We start from the raw sequence: 14,883 nt of genomic DNA, 5'->3' as shown, positions 1-14,883 counted from the left end.
TCTAAATGGTATGCTTATGGACTTAGCTTATGTTCCTTTTTGATCAAAAAGTACTGCTTGAGCAACCTTTTTTCATCACAGTTGCTTCTGTGTTTTTCTTTTAGCTCGAAACAGAGATGACAAATGCTTCTGAATTTCAAGAAGTCCCTCTAATTTCAGCTCTGTAGAAACAAAGTTTTTAAGCGTTTGTAAAGTGCTGGCTGGGTATAATTGGAGCAATACCCTGCATGCATGGGTATCTGTGCACAGCTGGGCCTGTGGGAGTTCAAATTTTGCTCTTCGTTGAGTGCTGTAGCAAAATCAAAAGATAAAGCAGATTAGAGTAAGACAATCATCTACAGTTGGAGGGTAATTGCTATTACATTTGTTCCTGTTCACGCATACAGATGTAAATAAAACTGAGAAACCCCTTTCCTTCCTCCAATATTATGATAAGGTTTTTATTTTACCCTTGGAAGGCAAAAATGACAGGCTGGTAGGCACTGCTTGCACAGGATGCTGGTGGGGTGTCCATTTCCCACAGTAAGAATGGTGATGTTTTTCTTCAAAGACTGGGGGTACACTGTTTTATGAATCAGCCTTTATTTGTGTATGTGCGCACGTTTGTGGGTGCACAGTCTGCAGAAGGATGGCAGGAGAGTTGATGTATGTAATCTCCTTACCCTGCTCCTACCCTCTTTTTATTTTCCAAATAGTTTTTGTATTGCAACAGCCATGGTCAGCCGCAACCCAGGAGGCCATGTCTCTTGCGTGCTGAGCATGTTATAAAAATACAGCAAACGATGAACCCTGCACAAAGAGCTACCAGTCTTTAGCAAATCTTTTTACAAATGCACAGCTTCCAATTGAAAGTGGCTGACTAGGAAAAATGTGCTTATCTGCAAAAGACACAAACGAAACCTGAAGTTTTGACCTTCAACCTGAGTGAATGTGCAGTCTCTCTACAGGCTATTTTTTGGCAAAAGTGACAAACTTGCAGTGGCAGAAACTGTGACTTTATTTGTAAAACACCAAGTGTGCAAGTAAATAAAAATAATTTTTAAGAGTGTTGGAATATTTAAGCACTTGATTTACTTACTGTACTAGGAACTTACAGGAATATTTGTTCTGCACAGCTACTGATTTTTTGTTTGTCTAAAGGTCAAGCAAGATCAGTTGACAAAGATTTTTGTCCTGCTTTTTTCTGCTTTTCTTTTGCTGATGGATAATTTTTAGTTAATATTTTGATAATTATTTCAAAAAAGTGAATGACAAAGCTTATCTAAGACGTCATCCTTAGAATTATAACTCACTCTGTATAAGTTCTAGCTTTTACTTTTTTATTTGACAATCATTCTGGTTTTTGACTGCCTGAAACTGACACAGCACAAACATGCCTATCCCTATCACTGCTGCTCCTGTTTCTGAACAGGTCTTTGCATATCCTATCAATGAGCTGATCAAACTGGTGACACTGGGATTTCGTGCCTTTTGACAGCTGAAACTGCTGTGCTTTTCTCAAGCTAATTATTGTTTTCAAGGGGCAGTCACTATCAGAGCATACAAGTTTCTTTTTCCACCCCCACATCAGGCTAGAAATGCTTAAAAGTTTTGCCTCTCCCTCCCTCCACCTACTAAGATTACTTTGAGAATAAAAGAAATGGTAGTTAACATGAAATGTAGAGGTGTTGCTTCATATTTAAATTAATGCACAGGAACTAAAAAAACCCACTATTTCTGAATCATTCTATATGGATTTTATAATTTTAAGCAAAATACTTTCTTGGATAGTGTTTTTTTTGGTCTCCGCCACTGCAAGCTCCAACCAACCTTTAATGGTACTATTTTAAAATGACTTTTGCCTCACATTCACTTACAATCTTTGCAGAAAATGTCTTTACCATTTCTTAAATCTTTAGGAAGTCATAAAAGTTACTGATTTAGTGTGTATGTTCATAAAGGGTCAAATAAAAGAACGAATTCTCTAAATGCATAATATCTTTTGTTGTTGTTGTTTGGGTGCTGTCCTAGAATTGCATGGTGGCTGCAGCTCCCTGTTAATTAGCTGTGGAACAGACACACCAAGTCAGGCAGTTTTCCATACCTTCTCCATTCAGCTGATTTACATTGTCTGTGCTTGGGATAGGAAGAAGGTTAAGGATGGAAAGGTCATGACTATTCAATCTGTATCATTAATACCACATTTCCCCTCCTAACCACAAAAGTACAGGCTGGATTCATTTGTATTGGTGTAATCAAAAAATATCTAAAATCTAATTAAAAATGTAGTAGAAGATATTTTTATTTTGGTCATGCAGTTTGTGTTCTTTTATACCAATATTGTTAGTGACATATTTTACTGCATAAAAATTGCATCTTTGTATCTTATCCATGTCTAATCTAGCTGGATATTTCAAAAGCAATGCTAAAGCTGAGAAAATTCACTTAAAACAAGGTCTGTTTCCAGAGATCCACCGCAAATCAAAGCTAGCTCATGTGCAGCTACATGCCTCAGTTTTGGAGAAATGATGAGTTACTGCTAAGCAATTGCTTTGTTAAATGGGATAAATTTTAAATTAAATTATAATAGAATATTATGAACTATAGACTTACTGCATGATGAGAGAAAGAAATTATCACAGGTTTGTGTGGCTACAAACAGAAAGGCCATATATTTTCATGTACATTTGTTTACAGATTTTATAAAATAAACTCTGAGAGTTCTTATGTTTTTCCACTGCTGGGGACACTAGTATAAATAAATTAATGAAAAAAACAATTACATTTTTTGTTGAAAGACATCTGTTTCCATGCTGCTTTATAGGAAGAACAGAAGGGAGTCAGAGAAGAGGAAGAATGTGGACTCTTGTAGCATAATCTGCTGTGATTTACAGACCTTATAGCCTGGGGTTTCATTTAATGGACTTGAGGGAAGCATTGTGTAGTATTATCACTTTCATTCTGCAAAATCAGTATTCATCCATTAAGGAAATAACATATATTGCACTTACAGGTTTTTAGAAGGGTGCAAATCCATTCTCTAGAAAGGTTAGTGGACATGCAATATGGAAGGGAGCTAGCAAAAGCTAGTATGGTTATAGCTTTTCTTTCCTCAAAAAGAAAAAAGAAGCACTTTTGAAAATGGCATGTAAGTTAAAGCTGCCCCTGGCCAGCTTTAAATTATGTGGTTCTCACTTATGCAAGATGCTGCTAGAGGAATTCCTTGGCTCTCATTAACATGGAATAATCCCTCTAGACTTCGCACACAGCAGATATACACAGGCACATACGCATTTCTACTGTCAGTTCCACATTTCCAACTGCAAAACAACATGCAATCTGCAATGGCTCTTCAAGTAAAAGACTTTAAGTTCCCAATATCTTTTCAGGCAGCCCTCTTTTTTGTTTTAAGAATGGTATTGCTAAAGTGCTTTTGAAAAAAAAAATTGTTTTGAATAGTAAAGACTGATTATTTGCACTGTAGTAGCTTGGGTAATATTCATTTCCCCCATTTTCTAGGCACAGTGTGCCAACTTCAGCCGCTACCACTGAACTTTTGATTCTGCTATAACCTCATGATCTACCACAAAGTCAAGAAACCTGGAAGACTGCCTGAGGGGGAACAAACTCTGATGATAACACACACCAGTCTTTTAAAATGTTGTCTAGGAAATTGCTGCATAGACATCCCAGTAAAAATCCCACTCTGCCCATAGCCCATAGCTGACTGCAACATCTTCCTGTTTACAACTCCTTACTTTGGGAGTACAATGCAAACTGAAGAGCTTGGATTATAGCTAGCTAAACCAGGCTAGTGAAGAACATTTTCGCACTAAGTGCTTCTGTTACAATTTGCAAAAGTCTCAAGACTGGCATGAATTTGGCTGCTCCCAGGCATTTGGGATTTTCTGTGGAGAAGATAAGTTTGCAGTAAGTATACATGGTTGGGAGCTAGAGGAATTTGAGCTTGAATCTTTCTCAAGGCAAGGTTTTTTGGTGGGGTTCTTTCCCACCAAATTAGTTGCTCCTTCCCTTTCCTTATATTACTGATTTCTGGGCTTGTTATGTCAGCCTTTTTATTCCTTCCCAATTTCTCTTCAGTTGTAGGGCCCTTTGCACAGAAGGGTATAAGAAAGTTGAGGTCATGGTGCGAAAACAAAGGATTCAACTTTGAACAAAAATGGCAGGAGAGGATGGAGCCAGGGAACCACATTGTCACACATTGGCTGACAGGCAGAAATAGCCAAATTCTCACTCCTGGAAACGCCCTGCTGTTAGGAGTAGATCTGCTGCCCCACCTGGAGGCATTGCGCAGGGACTAATTGCCGCAGTGCACATCTTACTGTGGGCAGCATAATAAGGGTTGAATAACAGGAACTCTAGGATTCGTTTGCATAAACTTCCCTGGCTTACAAATTCTGGGTGATTTTTGGCCTTGGCTTTGCTCTTCCTTGTAGGCCCAGCTTCTTTCAACTGGATAAATAGAGGTGGACTCAAGTGAGCTGCTGGAGGCACAATTTATGCAGATGCTGAGATAAGACTGGAGAATCTGGACCAGGATGAGATAGTATGGAAGGTGCCTCTGCTCGTTGGTTTTGCGAGGATCTGCAAGACCTTTTTTCTCTCCCCCATGTTCTGCCTTTGTGGTTGACTGACATGCCTTCCACTACGTTTAGGCATCTTCTATAGGAGATGGTCCAGGCAAAATATGAGTTACCTTTATTACGCAATTTGCTAAAAACTGTTCTTGCTGAATATAAGCTACAAACAAGATTCTAGAGCATGTGGTGAGACTGATCCTAATCTCACCTTACAGCATGGATGTTGGGAAGCCAAAGCAGTGATGGTGGTATCACTTGGTAAAACCAGAACTGAACCCTCCAGATGCCAAACACTGCTGTCGCCTGCAGAGCCCAAACTCTCCTCCAATCAAGTAGCTGTGCATTACGAAGCTGAAATTCGCACTCAGTGTGTGAGTGCAGATCTTTGTCATATGTGTTGTGGGTGGTGTGCTCTCCCAGCATCTGACCCACCTGCCAATATGTTAAGGCACTCTGTTCTATGTTTTATTTTTCTCCTACCACGGTCTGATTCCTACCTAAGAAGTCATTTGTTGTCCTGTACCTCAAAGCCTTTTTGATGAGTTTTGAAAAGCTGTTTCTAAATGTGGGGATATTTTTCTATTTGTTTGCTTGGGGGTTGATTTCTTTTTTTTTTTTTTTTTTTTTTTTTTCTTTTCATGAAGATGTTATTGCTTGGAGTTTTTTGTTTTCTTGCCAGATAATAGAAACAAACTGAGATGATGGCTATGGCTAAGAGAAAGGTTGTTATTGAGAACGATGGTTTTAAAACACCAGGTGGTAGGCAATGTTTCTGAAAGATGCAAAATAAATTTTCTTGATTGAAAAATCTTCTCAGCTGTTATAATTCAGTTTGTCATAGAGGAAAGTATATGCTTGGAATTCAGGTTCAGAAACTTAGATTATATAAGTTTGCCATGCTACTGTTTTAATGAAAATAGTATACATAACAATTAGTTATCACATAGTATATATTTTGACTTATCTTTGCAATTGTATGTTATCATCTGAGTTTTCTCCACTGTAACTGTATTTTTATTTACTTTTGGCAAATTGCTACAATTTCAGGGCATTTTTCAAAGTAAATTTTAAAATTAGCCTAAAAAATTGCAGTGCTACAGACTGGGAAGTTCAGCCAAGGGGGATAACATAAAGCAATATTTTGTATCATTCTTATTGCTCTAAAAATAGATGCTAAAATTATTTTAAGAAATACACAACATCTGGAATATTTCTCTGTAATCATAAGCTACTAAAACCTGCTTTTGAACAACCCTTTCAGCGCAATTTCATCTAAGTTTTTTTCTTTAATACTTCTTAAGCTTTTTACTTTCTAAAAATAATATACTTATTTTCTTATTTTTACCAGTACAAGTATTTGATAGGTAAATAGCAGGCAGGATAACAGATTTACAGCTTTGTGTCTTGTGCTAGGCTGGAAGGACTGAATGCTACAGGAACAGAAAACTCACAATGTACTGGTTTAGTCCTCTCTGCATTGCTCCCTCTGCCTCTTGTGACTGTTAGGAAAAATGATTCCCTTTAGTGTTCATTCTTTATGACAATTCAGAGGTCAAGCTCAGGTGGCAAGCTTAGACAGGTTAGTCACCTGTTGCTTGTTAATATGATATATTCTGTCTTCATATGGTGTCTCCCCACCAGCATCCTCTTTTCTGGGGTAATGGAAGTGATGTGCTTAGCTAAGTGCAAAAACCCATCCAAGCTCCAAAACGCGCAAGTCATGTAGTCTTAAAAATGTTTGGGTTGGTTTAGAAATGTAAGTGGGAATGCTCTACAAAGGTGTTGTAGCAAGGCAGTCTCTGATCACAATTGTTTTTAGCAGAGAAAATTTTTAAACTGGAATTTTAATTTATTTTTTTTTCCTGGCTTTTGCATTTCCTGAGGTTGTAATGTAATGACAAGTAAGGACATATGTCCAATAAAGAAAAATTGTGAATTTTGAGAAGTATATACGCAACGTTTATATTTCTTATTGCTGATTCGCCTGAAAAATGTGATTTGACTGAGAACTTGCACGATTTATAATATAGGGCTGCTAAGATTTCTGTTTGAAGAAGACAAGATTTTGCTAAGTATATAACACATTTCTAATTTCTGGCAAAAAAACAAAAGTATTATTATCTGCACTTGTCGATGAAGTCTATAACTTCTGGTTTTGCCATATTTCATGAAATCAGCCTCTTAAAATTTGTGACACGAAGCACAGATCCAAATATATTTAGTGCAATAGTTAGCAGAAGCTAATGTGCTCTGTCAGAAAAATGAATCTCTTGATTTTTTGTGTGAGAAGTGATTATAGAGAGAGGGAATGTGTTCAGACCACCCAGATGCAGAAAGTGAAAACATCAGATTAAAATGAGAGCATTATTTCTCTAAAGAATTATTATGAAAATATGCGAGAGAGACCACTTCACAGCCAGAACATATGCTTATTGTCAATAAATACTAGTTTTCAAGTTTACTAAGATACATCTAATTGTTTTAAGTTGGCCCTTCTGATTGCAACAATAATTTGTTCCTGGTCTTGACCTCAAGTACTGTGGACTAGCTTTGCAAAAACAGGCCCCAGACAAGTGCTGGGGTCCTTAATGTGTCACTGAAACCTGCTTTGATTTTTTTTCTGATATTTCTACAGAAGCTTTCAGAACTTTAACATACTGAATACACACACACCCCTCCAAAAATAGAATAGACTAGTATATTGCCAGATCAAGATACTGAAAAATTTAAAATGAATAGCATGAGTCTAACTTTTCTAAATTTGATTTTTCATATGCCTTCATGAGAAAATATGTTTTTAAATTAGGAAGAAATATTCATTTTCTTTTTCAGAAGTTAATTTCTTTATTATTGCAATGTGTCAATCAAATCCTCAGATTAACAATTGCTAGAAAATCATTGCAATCCAAATGAAGAAGATTACATCAAATAATGTAAAGAATGAGCATATAGCCTGCATATAAAACAGCAGCAAGTCACAGCAACAAAAAATATCAATATAGAGCAATCAATGCTGCAGACAATATCTTTAAAATCTATCATGTTGCCTTTTGCCCTTTATATTAAATCAAAGGGAAAGGGCTGTAATGAATGAGCATGTCTTTATTCTCATCGGCAACAGTTCTGTAGGAAACCTGGCAATATGACATTTATCGTGATTAATTCCAGGTTGTAGCTCTGGTTTATTTTTTTTCCCCAAGTACATGCATAAAGAATTATTATTAATTTAAAAATACAAAACCCAATATAAATTGACACTCTTTCTAAAAGTTATAGTGAAGATAGACTGAAAAATGAGAGGTTAACACATATTTTCAGTAACGTATATCTTATACTTTCGCATTTACCTTTTTTCATCCTTTTACAGTAAGGTTTGCCAAAGTGAGCAGGCTTAGGATTGTGAATGCAAGGTTGGCCAGTTCATATCTAGATTCTTAGCAGGTTTCTTACATTAAAAATAACACTTAACTGAAGGAAATCTGTAAGTATTAGAGCGTATCATGAAGTATACTGCATCGAACTTCGATATTTTTTCTTCATATCAGAAGGGGGCACTAGTGATCCATTATAAATAGGCAGTATGACTGCTTTTGTTGTGCCTAATAATAATAATAATATAATAATAATAATAATAAATTTCCCAATTTAATATTGAGGGCATTTGTGTGCATAATTAAGATTATAAATATATAACATTAATTCAAAAAAATATTAATAGATTGTATGTAAATATTATCTGTTGTCACTCGTTTTTTATATGCTATTCTTATAGTTCACTTACTGTCTGTAACAATGAACTAATGCTGATTATTCTAACACCTAATTTTGGTGCTTTTTAGTATAAACAAGGTGAATTCTAATTGTAGCATATCTTGATAAAGTCAGTTAAATATACTCCTGGAAAAGGTAGAAATTTAGATCCCCTCTTTATAAAATCCATTTATGTATGCTGAGATTTGAATTGTCTTATTACTACAAAGAAAATGTGTTAGGTATTCATATAGTAACATTTGTGTTGTTTCATATAAAATTAAATGAACAGGAAAATATCCATCATGATTCTTACTTGCTTTTTCTTGTTGGTTTATCTGATCCCATACATTTTAGCAGATTTGTTAGTACTGCTTTGGTCTATAACTGAGGTCAAGATGAGGTGGCATTGCCATTTCATAGAATCAACTTTGGTATGTGAGCTATGTGAGTAAGAAAAAGCAATGAACAATAATATGGTTTCTATTCCTTGCCTTCATTTTCGTGCCATCTATGGGATAAAAACTGTCAGAGTGCATAAGATTGCAAAAAATGTAAGTCGGTAACAGCAGGAAAAACAGCTGAATTTTTGGGTTGGAGGATTCTGAATGATACTGTATTGTAACAAAATACCTACTTATTAGATGCGTAGATGTTGGCCTTTATGAAATAGTATCTGCCCACAGATAATTAGATCCTTTTTTGAAATGTCCACTATTATTTTTGTGTATGGAAATGAGGGTCACTGAGGAGCTGAATATAGCACTCAGTAAATTGAGTCAAGTTCCACACACAAAAAATGTAGTACCTCTAAGTGTTTCATGACATGAAAAGAAATCTTTCCAAAATCTAAGATGTTATTTAGGGCCAAAATAGTTTTCTAGTCTAAAATTATTAGGAAGTTATCAGCCAGTTGCTGTGTTCATTTACTCAGGTGTAAATCCAGAATTTTCTTTGTTCAAAGTGCAATTAAATACTAAAGTGGCAGTGAGAAGAAAGGTTCTTTGTACCTTAAAGGTAACTTCATAGTATATATTCATGAGTATAGCTAAGTGCTTTATGTGTGCATATAACCAGGCATTTGTCAAACAAAAGTGCACTTTTTCATGCAAGAAACTGTAGTCATTCTAGATCAGCCATTTAATCCAAGCAAGCACATACCTGACCTCATACCCTCGACTCTTAGGTTCTTTTATTTCAATTTTCCTAACACCAGCAGTCTTTTCCAGATAATTATCTGTGAAAGTTACCGTCAGGATAACTGGAAACTCATTGTTTTCTAATGAAACACCCTGTCTGAAGATGTCTTGTCTATCCTGCTGTTCTTTAGTGAAACCTGTTTTATTAGCTTTCTTCTTTTCTATTTTATTTTTTATTTTTTAATGACAAAATCTTAGATATCAAAAAATGAGTTTTGAATTGGAACCAAGGCTGCCATCAATACCTGAATTCGAAGCTTTAAATTATAATTTGAAAGTAGTTTCAGCTTATTTCAGTAATCACTAATTTTGAGGCTTATTTGGTGTCAGTTCAAATGTCACCATTTTTAACTGGTTTTGTGTTTCATCATTTGAACTGGGACATTTATTACTTAGTACAGTGGTAAATATTAGGACTGCGTTAGAATTGACTTCTTAACGAGCACAACTTGACCTTCAGACAGAGAAAACCACAGTTTTGTTACTTAGCTAAACTCTATCACTTGTGAAGTCAAAGTGAGCCATTTTTTGTGAGAGGTTGTTCATCTTTTACATTCCCTTTTAGTTCTTAATTTTACTTCATTTAATTATCCCTGAATGAACTCATTTGTATCTTTTAACGCATGAAGTTGAAACTACTTAGGTATATAAAACAATAGAAAATGTATTGCCTATTATTCTTTTCTCTTTTCTTGTCTTTTTTTTCCCTTCTGAACTCAAAAAAGCATGCTTAAAATTGTCTAGCGTGAGTAGATACTGGTTCTTTTTTGTACAAAACCAGATTGTTCAGAGATGCGTAAGCATGCCTACATGTTATTCCTTCCTCCTCCTTCAGCTAAACTCTTTCTCTAGTCCAATGCTGATTTAAAAGTCACCATTTTGATTCCACCTTTCCTGAAATTCTTTCCCCATTATTTCCTCATAAAGGAGATTTTTTGAAGAATTCTCTTTACAGCCCTGAAATCAAACCAGTTTCATGCCTGTGGAAGGAAAAAAACTTCAAATTGCTCTTTTCTGTACAGATCTCAATATATACCTCTGGCATGCTGATTTCTTCTTGCCATTATAAAAGCCTTTGTTATTCTAAAGAGAGGGTAACATTCAGGTGTTCAAAATCATACTGGGTTTAAATTTAGAATTAAGAATCTTACTTTAGGTTACTGGAGATTTACACAAGCAGATACACAAGCAGATACAATATCTAATGTTTTCTACAGGTATATTATACTTAATGCATTATGGATTTTCAAATTTAATCCAGTGAAAAGCATAATTTTGTTGTAGTGTTATTATAGCATTTGTACTTACTGCAGAATTCAGAACTAGATAACCCCAGGACACAAGAGTCTGCTTCAGGATTTAAGATTGCCATATGGTATACAAGATTTTTATGAAAGTAAAACCTAGATATTAATCATAATAGCAGTGGTGTAAACTTAAAAAGCTTCACTAAAACTTCTGGAGTTATCCCACACTGTAATGTGGAATGTAAGTGTAATATAAAGAAATATCAATAGTTTACTCAGTTATGTCAGCTCATAAACTCTTAGGAAAAAAGGGAATCAATGATGATACTTTATGTGCATTTGAACAGGCAGAACTAACTGCCCATTTGTAGCTCTCCAATCTCAAAGCTGCAATGAACATTTACATTTTAAATAAATGGAATGTCAAAACTCCTACCTGATTCAGAGGAACATTAAGAAGATTAGAAAAAGATTTGTAGTTGTATCTCTCTACTTTGTGTGGGTCAATAAGCAGGATACATAAAATGATAAGTAGGCTTAACTCAAATAGAATTTGAGTAAACAGCTGATTTCAATGTATAGAGTAAGAGCTGGAAGGAATCAAGTGATCAAGTAAACTTTCAACAGGTTGAGCTGGAAGTACAGAGTTATTCAAATGTTAGTATTTACACTAACCCATCACTATGGAAAAAATCCAAATTTTCTTAATGAGGTCATCTTGACAGAAAAGGGAAAATAGGGTTTGTTTTCCCAAGTCATCATTCAATTTTATGCTAAATATACAGGACACTGCAATCTGTCAGTACTTTTGGGAGTCTCAGTTATAAACGTGAAAAAATACCATTCTCTCCTTTTGTACAGTGACAATCATTAATCGTAAAGTGGTTTATATTCTTTTCATGTATCTTAGAATTCACTGATTTTTGTTTTGCAGGATAAAACAAAGGTACACAGAAGTTATGCAAGGCCACACAGACAATCAATGGTCCTAAGAAGTCCATTATGATTCCCTGATAAATTTTTCAGCTCTACGGTCCTTGTGCTTGCTTTAACCTCTTGGTTAATTTGTCTAGTCATGAAACACTTCCTTAAATTTGTCACATGATCATACACTGCTATGATCTGTCTTGAATTTCTGGAAACTCAAAAGTTTTAGGTTTTCTGACTGTGATCACTTTCCTCTTCCCAAAACTCAATGGCCTGGGGAAGGTTGCGTGATTTTTAAACAGAAAAAAGAGACAACATTAGAAGATGTTTCGCCTTAATGATAATTTCCTTTTCAAGTTAAAAAAAAAATATATTCAGATAACATCCAGTAACAAATATGATTTGCAATTTTTTCCTCTAGTTTCAGAAAAGATCTGATTTCAGTGCAGTGAAACAGAAAAAGTTTGACTGTATTTCTTATGCAAATATTTTGTCCTTAAAGTGCTTGTTGATTCTGTGAAGATTTTGTCCTTAATGTGAAGGCCTGGGACTGACAGCTGAAGAGAAATGTATTGAAATTTTTAAGCTGGCTGTATTATTTTGAACTTGAAACACAGCAGAGAAGAGATATAAGGTAAGACGTTACTGGGGACTTTTCTTTCTTCTGTGTTCCTCATTTCCATTTGCTTCATAGAATAATGAAAAAAAAAATCAAGGCGAGGTTGGATGGAGCTTTGAGCAACCTGGTCTAGTGGAAGTTGTCCCTGTCTATGGCAAGGGGTTGGAACAGTATGACCTTTAAAGTCTCTTCCAACCCAACCCATTTTATGATTGTATGAATAATGTCAACTAAAACTCCAAGGATGGAAATGGTGTTCTGCATTCTGTAAAAAGACTGTTGAAATGCCTGTCACTCCATAGCCTCAATGTCTTCCTCATTAAATATGACCACATTAGAACAGAATGTTTTGTCTGTAACTCAGACTAGCAGCGGGAGCTTGTGGTGTATCCTGTGGCTGAAGCTGTTGTATCTTCTTTCCTGTTCTCTTGCCATTGACCCTGAAATCGTCATCAGTAATGAACCTTGTGCAGGCCCAATCTTTCCCTCAGTGGATGTGTCAGTGAAGTTTTCTAAGGTATATTAAAACCAGACTTTTCAGTTTTGACTATCATATTGAAAGCAATAAGGTCTGTATTTAAAGCTGCTATTCAGCTTCCATCGTAAATTTCTGTAATGTAACTGCACCAAAATTTCCCTTTAAATTTTGACCCTTCAGTGGTCTCATCTCAATTGCTAGGTTTTTTTGTTTTTTTTTTTTGATAAATTCCAATGAAAAAGTGATCAGTGGAATCTTGGTCTTCAAAAATTACGGATGAAAGTTGAACAAAGCTAACATCTGTACTGACTTTATGAAGTGCTGAACACCTTTATACAACAACCCAGACTAGTGAAAACAAGAGCAACCTTGCAATGTAAGACTATTTCAAGAATATTAACACTGACCACTGTTGGCTGGCATCCTTCCTGAAATTTCAGCAAACCAAGTTTGTACCTGGTTGCTTTTGACCAAAACACTTTTTCTTCTTTACAGGAGCTGAGTGGTCTTTCAGCTCTGCCACAGGAATCTGCTAAAATATAGGCAAAGTAAGACAGACTGAACTGTTGTGAAGTTTCCTTCCACCGACAATTGTATTTTCTTATTATTTTGCTTTCTGCTTCTCTGCTTCTGTGCACCCAGATGTAACTTCAGGGCTTCAGATTTCTAGGATAAGGGTAAGAGATGTAGTCATCATAAGGTGAAAGGTGATGAATTTCTAAGAGTCAGAAAACACTAGGAGAAAGGCTTGTTAGTTTTGATCAGCAAAAGGAAAATAAGTATTTATAGGTGTAGGAATGGGAGGAAAATGCTCGTAAATTATGATAGAAAACTTATGTGGTATTATTTAATTTTGCATAGGTGGCTCTCAAGGTAAAAAATCTTGACATCATGATGTAGTATAAAGACTTTCAATATTCATGGCTTGGCCAATCTAGTCTTAAAAACAAATATGTTTTACGAGTTTTATTAAAGATACCTAAAACAAAATCAGTCACTGAAAATGTAAAGCATTAATACAATATTTAAAGGTAAAGGTCCTTATTACATTTCTAGCTACAGGATTTTATTATTTTTTACCAGGGGTTTCTTTATGAAGAGAAACCTCCCATTTGACTGCCTTTTGGATGATATTAAGAGATGGGAATTGCTATCTCTAATGAGTAAACCAGAGTTGAGAATGGCTGAGGCTGCTGGTACTGTTACTGGTCTCTGACTATTTGCCTGAGAAAAAAATTCATGCATGTAAAAATGAAAATAACTTAAAAACCAGAAGATGCAACTTTAGGTTTTAGTATTCATTTTTATTTCCAGTCATGTTCCTTTGGAAAGGCAAAGGAAGTGTATGGCTTTTATTATGTGTTCAACAGATACGTTGTCTTTGGACCAGCTTCAGGCTTTTAGATGCCTTTTCAGTTTCAGAAGCCCTGTAATTGTTGCAGAAGAACAGCTCAAGAGGATTTAAATTACAAAGCCAAAAATGAAAAGAAGTGATGTGGGAAAGGGAAATGGCAGATAATGTGACAGCAGAAGCAGGAGTCTGACTGTCCATGTGAATTTCAGGACTTTGTCATGGCCAGTGGAGTTTGTGGGTCACATGCAGTCTTCTTTCTGACTTATCGCAGGTAAGTTTCCAGGATCTCAGTGCTAAAGGGAAAAAGATGCTGTGGCAGTTGCTAGCTGATAGCTACTACTTCAGTAAGCCTCCTCCTTTAAGTTTTCTGCTTTTTTAGCTCTGGTAACAGATAACTAATTCCTATATTAGGTTATCTTAAATATTTAGCAAATCTGTATTGGTCTTTCTTTTTTTCTGCATCTTCTTCTGCTTACCAGTCATGATTCCTGAATGTTTATGGGTGGGCATAATTTTTAGGTTTTAAATGTTGTTGAATTTCTTTAAAAAAGTTAGCATTTGGGGTGTGCGTGCATGTGTGTATGTTAGGATTTGTGTACTCTCTTTTTAGCTCTTTAGCACAGGGTTGATTGATTAACTACAGTTTTTGTTTCATCTAGGAAAGCTTAAGACAATAGTACACAGTCATGCTCTAATGAGATTCCATGCTGTGAAATTGCTCCCAATGTG

The sequence above is a fragment of the Lathamus discolor genome, chromosome Z (assembly GCF_037157495.1).
Source record: "Lathamus discolor isolate bLatDis1 chromosome Z, bLatDis1.hap1, whole genome shotgun sequence".
NCBI lineage: Eukaryota > Metazoa > Chordata > Aves > Psittaciformes > Psittacidae > Lathamus > Lathamus discolor.
The sequence above is the reverse complement of the archived record's forward strand: the minus strand, read 5'-3'. Positions refer to the sequence as shown.